Source organism: Zeugodacus cucurbitae, chromosome 2, assembly GCF_028554725.1.
Source record: "Zeugodacus cucurbitae isolate PBARC_wt_2022May chromosome 2, idZeuCucr1.2, whole genome shotgun sequence".
NCBI lineage: Eukaryota > Metazoa > Arthropoda > Insecta > Diptera > Tephritidae > Zeugodacus > Zeugodacus cucurbitae.
In genome coordinates, this window is record NC_071667.1 from 21,240,365 (window position 1) to 21,253,921 (window position 13,557).

At 34.3% G+C, this 13,557-nt stretch overlaps 1 protein-coding gene across 8 annotated transcripts in view; it reads right to left on the reverse strand.

The window, feature by feature from the left end:
- The window catches only part of LOC105217179 (uncharacterized), a 263,745-nt gene that overhangs the window by 113,055 nt on the left and 137,133 nt on the right, over positions 1–13,557 (reverse strand). The gene's annotated exons all lie outside the window — the stretch shown is intronic.

A 13,557-nucleotide genomic window follows, 5' to 3' on the forward strand; every position in this document is an offset into this window, starting at 1 on the left:
AATGATTCATAACATTTATGGAAAATCCACAACACACTCACGTAACGCTGATTCGCTGGAAGATATAGAATTTCTTAGAACTATTTCACATTATAAATAGTTACAGGACCGATTCTCTAATAATTTTTTTTTAATTTCACAGTATAAAAAATTGTTTGAGTTTTAGTCTTAGAACCGTCGCTATAGTAACAATAGAAAATAAAGACTAGAACTTGTAGAACATATAGATTCAACTACACGACCGTATATAAATTATAATAACGCCTCTCTTGACACTATCAAGTATTAGTTAAATATTTTTGATAAGTGACATTAAAGACGTAAAAAGTTTAAAATTAATTTAAAATAGATAAAAAACAAAATAAATTAATAAAACTATCTAGTACTAGCATAAGTTATTTAGCTGAAAAAACTCTATATTATAACTCTAGGTTGTTCCTTAGTCTATTAATACCTCTACCCTAAAAAGAACAGTAAATTATTTCATGGGTCATGATGAGTGAATATTTTATTTTCCGCTAGATGGCGTTAACATTCAATCGCTACTATCATCTTAAGATAGGATTCCATGATCGTTCCAACATAGACCGAATTGCCTCTAATTGATAATATTGGTTAATGGCATTTTAGGTAGTTAGTTTTGCGAAGATACTAAATTTAAACCCTTAAAAGCTTTTAAGTTCAGACTTTAACCAAAAGTTTGCCTAGTCCACATTCTCTAATAGTAAAGACCTGTTAGTAAATTGACATTGAATATCGGAAATCGAAATATAAATATGTCGCTGAAGCTATTGTGTTGTTGATAAATATTTTTATTAAATAATAAAAGAGTTGCAAGCCACATGTACATATTTATTGCACCCAGATAAATATCATCCGGCTTAACAAACAATAATTGCAAAATGAAATTGCGTCTCCAAATTATATTTATTTAGATTTCAAGAGATTATTTTCCCATTTACACGGGATAAACAACGCCATAAAATCGAACGAACATACAAATAAGCTTAGCAATTACGAGCTAGTAGTCGTTGAATATTTGCTTAGCTTGTAATTTTATGTCAACAAATATGAGAAATGCGCGAAAAGATGGTATTCCGACAAATTGAGTGTCATTTTGCAGCAACAGGATGTCTGTATACTTTTAAAGGAGCGATTTGGGTTGTTCAAATTTATTGTTTAGTGTTTTGCAGACACGCTTAAATTTTATTTTATTTTCTTTAGCTTAATTTAAGAACAATTAGTACGGAGTTGGAGACTCATTAATCACTTCACGAAAGCACGTTCGAGATGCTCGTCTAATGATGTGTAATATGATGGGATTGTAAGCAGTTTGTGTATTAAATATCTGTGTGGATATATTTTGGCACCATGACATCCAAAATTCATTATTCATTATTAAATATTTTTAAATGAGTTCCCCTCGGTGTCTTCACTATTTTAGTAGAGTCTTCACTTATTGAAACACATTTTGTGCAAAATAAAGCTAGCTCGAAAGAAGTGGTTCCAAACCTCTCCCAATTACCTATATTTCCAGGTATCAAATAACTTTTTCGCTGTAATCACTGATGAATATTATGAATGAATAAAATCAAATCTCTCCATAACCTCATACCACAATTTGACGCTGTTTTTCTCTCAGTTGCTGAGTTCACCATTGCATCTTAGAAGGTTGCTTATTCAAAAGTCAATCGTTAAATCAAGTCCATAACAAAAGAAAAGTTTGAACCTTCAGGTTCATTTCTGAATTGGGAAAGCACGTCCGTAAAAGTAATATCCTTTTCGAATTGGCCTAAATAGTGGAGAACCATATGAGAAACTCCACAGACTGTGCGGACCAAATTTTCGAGTTTCAGATTTCCAATATACGGGGTTTCGAGTTTATTAAAGTGGTGTCTTCGAGATGTGATGTGTTTTTTTTTTTTCAAAATAGTCAGGGGTAGACCAAATAGAATGAGTTGGGTTTATACATATGAGGTAATGAAGACATCAAATATTACTCTAATGCCGATAGTTTCGATTTGCATAAACGATTATTTTATGTCTCCCAAAAATTCCCCAAATAATAAAAATCCTGGTCTGATTAGGTTTCTTAGGACCGAAAGCGGAGGAACATCGGAATCTTGTTAAGTTGCATATGGTCTTACGTATTCATTGGATCCATATACGATATTCTTTTAAAAGGACAAAACTCGGTTAAAACAGTTGCCATGAGGCATAATTCGACCCTCGTTATACTGACAGATTTTCTCTTCTTAGTTAATCGAATATCTCTATTAACCAGATATTTATTTTCACTCAAGAGATTTGCCATACGTGGATCTCACAGGGTTTCGCCTGCACAATTCCATATACAATAACTCTCCAAAACAATTTTTGCGCTTAACACAACACCTTTGACTCTACGCATGCTGACATCATTGTACATGAGTGTGCAACACTGTTACCTAACGCTAATGCCGTCTGCTTATTTTGAAGAAGGATTCAATACAAAAAATAAAAAGTAAAAAGAAATAAGCAAACGAAAATGATGCCCAATCCATATAAATCAATTCAATACAAAATGCCAGTCGCATAAACCGCTTTTATCATTTCACCGTTATTCGCTTACGCTTCTTTTAGAACTTTTCTTTTCAATTCGCTTTTCATTGAATAGTTATTGAATAATGCAAACGTAATCTAATCGTAAGGTTTGACAACTTTTTTTTCATTTTATTTTATTTTTTTCTGAACCATCAATATCTCAAGAATATTGCGTTAAAGTTTTAGGTCATTCGGAGAAAAACTAACGATGTTACGACAGGTTGAATAACGGTACCTCCAGCTACCTGCGCTGAGTTTACAAAACTGTGAATCGATTTTCCAAAATATGTAATTTTTAAAGTCGCTGACCAGCCTACAGAAAAAACTACTGCACAGATCGTTTTGAAATTTTGAACAAATATTCTACATATATATGGCTCTCAAATGACGTCGATTTTTCCAAAAAATTTAATTACTAACAATTTCACAATAACAAATAGGTCGATTTTTCGTCTAAAATCGTCATTTTGGCTTGAAAATGGTACCAAAAATTAAAACAAAAACTCGACGTCAATTGAAAGATAAACTAATAAACTAAAGAAAACATTTTGATTTTTTGGTTTCGGATGATCCAGTGATGCTGTAGGCTGGTCACCGCACAAAACTTCTTTTCGAGGTGCCTGCAGAGATCGACGATAAATCCGTTATTCCTCGCTATTTTTCGATAAAATTTTTTTAAGTATCCTTCAAATGTTGTACTTTCATATAATAATAAGTAATATAAACCCACAGCAATAATTTTTTCTTATTATCGATTTTAAAACTACCTTCGATAGCACGAAAAGGAGCTGCCTCTATGGCGCAATGTCTGAATTAGGTATACCTTCAAAACTAATACGGCCGTGAAAGCTGATGTTGAGCAACACCAAAAGCTCCGTTAGGATCGGGAAGGATCTCTCCGACCCATTCGATACTTAACGAAGCTTCAGACAAGACTCACTATCGTGTGATTCTTTAATACATTGCTTGAAAAAATAATACGAGCTGTAGAACTAAATAGAGAAGGTACAATCTTCTATAAGCGAAGTGAATGGGTCTGGTGGTGAATGAGGACAAGACGAAATATCTCTTGTCATTAAACAGTCAGCGCACTCGCTTCTTAACTCCTACGTCACAGTTGGCTGTCAAAACTTTGAAGTCGTAGACAATTTCGTCTACCTGGGAACCAGCATTATAAATACAAACAATGTCAGCCTCGAAATCCAACGCAGAATCACTCTCACCAACAGGTGTTCCTTTGGACTGAGTAGACAATTGAAAACTCGTCTCTCGACGAACGAAAATCAAACTCTACAGGTCGCTCATTATCCCGTCCTGATGTAAAGTGAACGATAACAACATCCGATGAGACGACACTGGGTGTTTTCTAGAGAAAGGTTTTAATGATTTATGGTCCTTTGAACATTGGTAACGGCTAATACCACAGACGATGGAACGATGAGCTGTATGAGCTATTCGACGACATTGACATAGTTCAGCGAATAAAGAGACAGCGGCTATCCCGGCTAGGTAATGTTGTTCGAATGGACGAAAGCGTTCCAGCTCTGAAAGTGCAGTACCCGCTTTCGGAAGTCGAGGACGAGGAAGACCTCCACACCGTTGGAAAGACCAAGTGGGAAGGGACCTGACAGCACTTGAAATCTCCAAATGGTGCCAAAATGAAAACCGCCTAAGCTGTTCCTACGCCGAATACATATATTATAAGTATTAATCGAATTAAAGACTATTTCATATAATTTTTATTTTATTAAAATTAATCTTAATATTAATACGAACGGTTGAATGTACGTATCTAGATCTACATATGTACTATATAATGTCTACAAAAACTATTTACGGTTTCGCTTAAACTGCAAAACATCACTTCATTAAATTGTATTAAACATTTTTGTTTTTGGTCAGTGTTGTATTTTTGTGGAATATAAACAATTTATGGACTTATACACAACGAAGTGGACTTCGCAATAATAAACACACACAAATATATTTTTATATGCCATAAAATCGCTACTGGTGAATCCTGGTGGCTTGCTCAAATTAAAAACAACTTAATGTAAACAAGAGCGATTGGCTAATGTTTCGCATATATGTACATACATTCAGTTAAAGAGTTAAAGGTAAACAAACCACTACTCGATTTTATTAGAATCAATTCCGTCATTGTTTAATGTACTATATAGGGATTTTGTATATTTTAGTCAATGCAGCGCAAATATATTCTCGAAATTGCATATTTTTTATAGCGCACAGTAAAATTCTAGTAGTCTGCATATATCAGGAATTATAGAAATTTATTCTGATGGCCCTCTCACTGCTGTTGGGCTGTCTCAAAAAGTGCTGTCCCTGAACTTTACAATAATCCGCTTTGCAAAGTCTAAAACAAAATATAGGCTTATACAATATGATGAGGGCATTGTTGAACCAACATTTGGGAGTTTCTTTTAATTTTGACACTAGTTCTCTGTTTTATAAAGTCGATTGTAGACTTCAGAGATTTCCGATATCATTCACCTTAAGGAACTTACCAATCAGAACAGGCTTCATACTTTCGAAGAAGTTTCTATTTATGTCTTCAAGGCTAGGGAGTTTTATGACCGAGGTTTTGAAAAAAAATATACAGATAATAGTTTATTATTTTTTAGATTTCGGTTAAATATTTTGGAAAACATAAATGGAATTTTTGCTTTTCTATAGAATCAGATCGAAACTTCTTTAAACCTAATTGTAGCGATATGTTCTTACCAGTATCCAAGTATGGATAATCAAATGTAATTTATTCTGTTCCTCAAGCGCGAACCGGGCAAAAAGAAGGCCATTTTTATACCAAGCACACTTTTAGGGTTATTGAAAATGATTACGCTGATTGAGGTAGTCTAAAATAGGTACAATAGACACAAGATCACATAAATCGTTTAATTTAATTTAATATTCAGCAATGCTGAAACTATAATTATTGAAAAACACAGTCTACATTTAGGAGTATATTGAAAAAGTCTTTCAAAGGAAGTAACCTAGAACCTAGATATTGTAGAAAAATTTAAGACATTAATTATTATTATATAAATTAACTGCGATGTTTTTGTAGGCATTCTTACACTAATCTATATAAACATATTTTGATATGTTATTTAAAAGTAAAAACAACAAAACTATGTATTTTGCATTTTATTGTTCAAAAAAGTAGCATTCTATATAAATTACTCCACACTTTAATATGCGTTAATCCACTAAATATGCTAACTTTGCATAAGTTCGACTATTAATTTCGCAAGCTTTTACGCAGCTATTTATCACCGCAATTACAAATGTCCATACAACTCTACAGATGTGTGAACAATTCAATCGCCTTTTCCTTAAATGTATATATATGTATATATACTCTATATATATATATTATATATAAACCGCTATTTGCGTACACATGCGTTTAGTTATAGTTAGGTCTGCAGCTTGTAATTAAGGTAATTACATTTGTGTGCATTAAATTGCTCATTTATGTCTGAGGCCATTAACACACGCTACGCGGCTTCAACTGCCGAAACAAAAGTTGTGTTTTGCGGCAATTAATTTGCATGTCATGTGTGGACACACATGCATGCTGAACTTACGAGTATATATGTATACGAGTATATATGTATAGATATAAATAATATAATAATAGTTGCGCGTCGCTTACAACTTTAGGTCGGTTTCCTCTTGCAAATTGTAGCCTAATGTACTCATATATTTCTTTATAGTTGTTGCTGTTATTATGAGTGAATATACACGCTGAGCGTAAGTGAAAGGGTAAGCAGCGGCGTCGTCACTCACACTGGTGCTTTTTTCTAATTTCTACGCGCATATTTCGGTAGTTTTGACAATTTTCTTAGCTGTCGGCTATGAATATTCAGTATACGCCATGTTGCACATTTTGTTTAAGGGCAGAGTTAATTTAAGTTATAAAATTGTTGTAGTTTTTTTGAGTGAGCAGAATTGTCGTTCATATGGATTGTCGCGGTATAATATCTTTGATAATAATCCGAAGATTCTTACATATTTCGAGCCTCTGGCGATTTGAGAGATTTTTATGAGAAATTTTCGGATGATCGAAGGGGTTTTTCGTGAGTTATGTTACAGTTTGAATTGATTCAAAACCACGCCTATAACCATTGTCGATATCGGAATATAACTTCTCAAGGCCCATGATGAAATGAGGACCTCAGTGTCTATGGTAAACTTTTTGGAGAAAATATTGTTTGGTGCCCTTGTACCAAAAAAAATTGATTTAAATTTCGAGGTTATATTTTCTTTAAAAAACTATAAACAATAAATAATTAAAAACGAGCCTCTATCTCACCAAAAGACGCCACAAGGTGAACTATGTTCAAACTATGTCAACAGTTGAAACGCATAGCTTATTCCCCAGCGTTGTGGTTTGAACTTTTCACCGAAAGTTATCACTTTTTATGCCCGCTTGACTGAAGGCTTACAAACAAGTGGCATATGTACATGGTATGTACGTTGGGCTATGACTATGGCAACTATGCAGCGCAAAGTTGCAAAGTAAATAAATGAAAATACAAAAAACTTACGCGTGTTTCACGTAGGAACTATAATTTGTGCCGAATAATATTTTTAATAATTGAAAAAAAAAATGTATTTAAATATAATTTCACTGTAACTTTCAACAATTTTATTACACAAATTCAAACACGCCACGGGCAAGTGCATACATTTCCCACTTTACACATATTACTCACACTTGAATTATACGCGGCACACACGCCCACATAGAAATGACCGTACGTCCGTTAGCACTTTTGCCTGATAATACTCGTATTTCAAACTTCCGTTCGTTTTGAGTGCCGCCAAGTGACTGAAGTGTGTTCTCAAAAATACCTAAAGTAGCTGTTTCCTTTCGTTTTCATTCGCGTGAAATTGTTTTTGCCCACAAATATGTAAACATGGCATGCGCAGTGGCGAACACAAGTCGTGCTGGTATTTCGTTTTGTGTTTTCTGCTTATTTTTTTCTTTTGTAGAATTTCATTTGCGTGTTATTCTGACACCGGAAGTGGGTGGCGGCACTGCGGCCAGTGATTTGTAAACATATGAGATTTGCTGCTTAACGGTGAAATCGGTGAAACAGCGTGTTCGTGGGAAGTGGGAAGCGAAATTAAAAATTTATTGCATTAATGAAGTCTAAAGTAAATATTTCTTTATGCAAAAAGAATAGGAAGTATTTCGAAGTAACACAAAATGTGGATTCAAAAAATTCTAGGTAAAAAGACAATGTTTCATTATTTTATTTGCCGTTTCGCCAAACGCGGAATTTTAATTTCTAAATCTAATTCTGCGGCTATTGTTTTAACTGATTTAAAAATTAGTTTAAACGATTGTTCAATTTTGAAAAACAAATAATAAGTAAAGTTGTGTATCTAATTCAGACCAGTTTTTTCTGGTTGTTTTTATTAAAAATATAGACATTTTAGTTAAGACACTCAAGTATTTTTTTGCAAATATCATAATTTTTTTTAATTTCAATTTATTTCACAACAGTTTGCTCATGGAACGAAAACTGAAAGTCATAATAAATGAGTTTTTATTTTTCCTGTATTATGATTAACAATAAACTGTAAAAAAAATAATAGAAATCTTATTGGTGACTTTTCAGTTCAGAACTAATTTTCAAAAGAAGTCCATTTTCGACTCACAATTCCCCTTAAATCTAAAAAAATCCAGTTCAGCAGCCACAGAGTTATAAGGCAAACTCATTACTTTGAAGCAAATTAAAAAAATGTCTCTGTCCAGTTTATATTTTTCTGGGTTTTTTAATTGGCCTACATTCCCACAACTTTTTAATACTATCCAGATACAATAGGTTTGTTTTTAGTTTAACATTCTCATAGTTTCAAAAAATTAAATTCTATCAGCAGAAAAATATCAAAATAGGCCGTTTGTGAACAAAAAAGTATCAAATCACAAAATTTAGAAGATACAATTGTATCAAAACGGCAACGCTGTTAGTGACTAATGTATTTATTTAGGTGTTTAGTTTATTTATAATAAATTAATTTGTGCCTTTAACAACATCCTGTAACTAATGAACCAGGATACATAGGACTTTGAAATTTTATCACTTCATATTTGAGTTAAGACTAATATATATCTGTCCTAAAAAAAATGTTAGCTGCGCCCATTTAAATTCGGCCAAGACGGTTATCATGGCGCTATAACGGTCGCCATTGACGGATACGTTCTCACCGGCATCATTTTTGAAGACATATGGACCTATGATTTAACCGGTCCAGAAACCACAACAAACCGTTTTTTTTAATGAAATAGCAAATCTTTAGGGCCAGAAATGGACCTCATCGCTGAACAGAATGTGGCCCGACGTCGAAACGTCGGATCTTCTTGGAACTCTTCAAGAGCCCATAGAACGAAGCAATGTCGCTTCGGAAGGTTAAACGGCTGCAGTTCTTGCACAAGCTGTATTTTGTACGTTTTCATTTTCATATCTCGACAAAAATGCACCAAGTCGTTCCATACGTCAGTCCGAGTTACTGCGAACGGGGCCGAATCGACTCTCCACGGTCGTTATGTACACTCTCAGCTACGACTGCTATATTTTGTTCACTGCGTGCTGGACATGGTATTCGGTAGAATGTTTTCCAATAATGAATACAGAACGTGAATTTTCCTAATAAAGTTAAACAATTTGTAAGCGTTGTTCAGGCCTAAGTCTTTTCATGATGAAATGCTAAACAATACTGAACAACAATAACATGGCAGCTTGGCACGACTCACGTTTGATCTGTCTAAAATATGCTTTGAAAAAGGTACCTCTATAGAATCACACTATGGAATTGAATGAATAAGAATGAATGGGAACTAATGTTCCATTCTGTTCTTGTTGATCTAATTCTCGATGCTGTAAGCTAAATACTCTTTACTGACTTAACGTAGTTCTACTTTCCCTACTTAACGTAGTTCTATGATGAAACTCTGAGTCTTTTCTATCATTCTCTGTAGTTATATGTAGGTCAAGCAAAACCCGAACCAATAACCCTTGGTAATAGTTTTTCATGTATATTCGGGTTTATCATTTTTTAGCTCCTGTTGTTTTTTTCCTTCCATGAATATACGAATTTTTGTATTTCGTTATAATAGAACCGCTACACTTTCCGTACATGTGTTAGCTTAAGCTCCTGCCAGCTTTCCTCACCAATTCGGTATTTACTTAATTGCTTTTCTATCTTTTAATAAAAAACAAACAATCCGGGCTGCCAACCATAATATTTAGCTTTCTACAACGTCGCACACACACACATTAATAAATAAATATTTACCAAAAGCGCAGGTGTTGTGTTAAACAATTGTTGAGAGGTGCGAGCGAAAGCCACATACAAGCACTCACAAACATTTGCAGATAATTAAATTTTACTTTTACTGCAACAATATAAGATACTTTGTTTGTGTATGCCAAGTTTATCTTAAGCCGCCACTATCAAATCACACAAGTTCGGTTTTCACAGTTAAATATAAACTTTTTCGCAGCTCATCATTTATGCGGCACTTGTTTTCAACATCTATCCACCCAAGTGCTAGCAATGCCTTAGCCACCAAGTTTTCGGGGCTTATCATTTGTGGTTGTGCGAAAGGATTACATTTAATATTAATAGCAGTTTGAGATAAATCCACTTGGGGCACTTTGCTACACCCACTGGCGTAAGGTAGTTTATATATTTATATGTTTGTATAAATGTACCACACACATTCGTATACAGTATGTATGTTAGGTCTGACTATGACCGCTCGTATCTCCAAAGCTTTTGAAAAATTTAAAATACATTTATTGTATATGTAAGTGTGTGCAATCTAAAGATATACATACATATGTACATATATATCTCGTTATTTACTATGTAAATACTCGTAGTAGAGTGCGGTTGAGCAATATTTACAGAGCTGTTCGATACGAGATTTCCAAAAGGGTGACTCACTTTGGTGTGACTTCTTTAATCTGATACTGGAATCAATAATACGATCTTTAGAGCTAAATAGAGAAGGTACAATCTTCTACAAGAGCTGGAGTACGCCGATGATATTGATATCATTAGACACTACAAAGTGAAGAAAATAGTTCTAGTCATATCCTGTCACCAAACAAACAGTCAGCGCATACGCGTCTTGGCTCCCACGTCATTCTTGACAGTCATAACATTTAAGTTGTAGATAATTTCGTATAACTTGGAAACAGCATCAACAACTCTAAAAATTTCAGCTTCGAAATCCAACACAGGACAACTCTTGCCAAAGGTGCTACTTTGGACTGAGTAGGCCATTGAAAAATAAAGTCCTTTCTCGACGAACCAAAACCAAACAAGTCCCTCATTATTTCCGTCCTGCTTTATGGTTATACTTCCCTGTATTGACACAGTTTAACTATTCACTGGATTTAGCAAAAGTTTTAAGTATCTTCAATCATAGCAGCCCATTTACTTATAGGTTGAAACACCGGACGCCCTGAATGATGTCGTTTCCCTTTCGCTTTGACACTCAGCGGAGACGCATTCTTTTCGGGTGCCTTAGTCACTTTTCTGTCTTTATATGTATGATTTTCATCACCCTCTTCTACTAGTTAATAAAGTTAATTAAAATTTGTAATGGTAATTTACGACATCTTCTACTCTATAATTAACCACAAAGCATCAAAGCCCACAATGCTTCTAGATGTCTTTAAAAAATTCATGATTAGCTGAAAGTTTATCCTCAACGTAGGCGGAGCAGCCACGTTATGCAACAATCTAGCCACAATGTAATCATCAACACTTCTTTTATGCGCCAAACAGCAACAATGTAGACGACATAAAAACAATGTAAACTTTACAACAACATACAAACTTTCATGTGTAGAATTTCGAAAATTGAGTTCAACTGGTGTGGGCAAGCAAAGTGGCTTCATATAAGCTGCGGTGCAAGCACGTCTACATTCTAAATTTAGGTGTGAATATTTGTTGCTGCCAAACAAACGATGCATTGGACTCACCCACATCTCTAGATATGAGTGTCTAACGTCCACTGTCCACTGTCGAAATCGCATTTGTTGCAAGAGATGTCGTCGCCACACTTTTTAAATCCACTGTAGGGAAAGTTATACAGTGGTGTCTCGAGTTTTTAGTTTTTTGGTGGTGTGCTAATTAAGGTCTGAACTTAGGTAAATTAACATAGTTGTAATTATTACTGAGTGTGTGTTGGATAGATGTATGCATTTATGAATATATAAGAGATTTTAGAAAAATGCTACTCCATTATTCATGGCGTTAATCAAAAATTTATTAAATCACCGCATATTGTCAAGCCTTAAGCAAGCGGCTTATAACTAAATATGAATAAGATAACAAGTATCTGCTGGAAAATGCTAAATTAAAGAAAATCATGTTTCAACTGGAGTTATAATTTTAAATTATTATAACCACAAACAAAAGACCAACTAAGGCGTGAACATGTATCTATCTAGGTTATAAAGTTGTTCTTTGAAACATGTAAAGAAATGCTAAGATGGGGTGCAACCGAACATTTTATACCTTCGCAATTTATAAATATAGTTTTATTAAGATAATGCATAATTTGACCCATATATTCGGCAAAACCGCACTAGAATAACGAAAATAATTACATATATATAATATATGAGGGCTGAGGTAATTCCTGAACCGATTTCACTCATTTTCACCACCAAAGTACACTATATCCAAGACTATATGCTCACTTAATTTTTAAGATATCTCACATATTAACTGATATATGGGGTGATAATCCGAAGCTAAGGGAAATTATGACCCGATTTTAACCATTTCTGGTACAGAGATACACTGTTAGAAGAAAAAGATTCCGAGTTACCGATATTTTTGGTGAAAAATAGCCCTTAGGCACTGAGTTTTTCGTGTTCGATATCCGGGGCATTAAAATTTTATAATCCGATTTCGTGGATTGTGAATTGATTTCGCAAATTTTTCATTATAAGTCGGCAACGCCACGCCCATTTTACATTTTTTTGAAGTTCAGAGCAACTTCCCTCTGCCATTTCTTCTGTAAAATTTTTGTGTTTCTGATCATTAGTGAGTTAACGCATTTTTAGTCATTTTCTACCTAACCTTATGGATTATGGTTTTCAACATTTTGTGGGCGTGTCAGTGGCCCAATTTCGCCAATTTTCCCTCTCACGGTTCAAACGGACAGTATACCAAGTTTTGTCAAGATATCTTGATTTTTACTCAAGTTATTCGTTACACGGACGGACAGACAGACATGCGGATTTTAACTAGTCTCGTCATCCTGATCATTTTGATATAAATAAACTTATATATATTTTGTGATTTTCAATGAGACAATATTTTTTCATCGGCCTTTTTGATGGCCGTTAGTGGGTTTATACTCAGTTAATAGTTCATAACGAACAGACTTACTCCTTGACAAAGATTATTGCTACAATATATGTAAACTTTCAGGTTGTCCTCGAAGAGATCCCGTAAAAACTAGAAGATTCTTCAAAAACTTCGAATTGCTTTATGAAACACTTTTGAATGAATAATGATTCCACTCGCCTTCCTAGGATAATACCTTATTCTAGTATTCGAGTATACACAACCCCTCCAGTATGTAACTGAACCGAGCTTCTCTTTAAAGTATCCCGTGAAAAGGAAAATTTGCGCTTGATTTCATTTGGCCATGAGTTATGTGCTTGTCGTGCCCTAAAATGGTAAAACAAAGTGAGTTAAGCGACAGTCACGTAATTGCAGGCTCTCTTAGTTATATATTATATATTACTGCCCAATCGCCTTCACGCAGGCTTTCAACGAATGTCGTTAGGATCATTAAAAACGAGTGAAGGTGTGGCCCCATTTAGCTTGTTGCAACATTGATAAATGATGGCAATTGCGAATTAATGTGAGCAATTAGTGCGCTTTTTTAATTTTTGTCGATATATATGT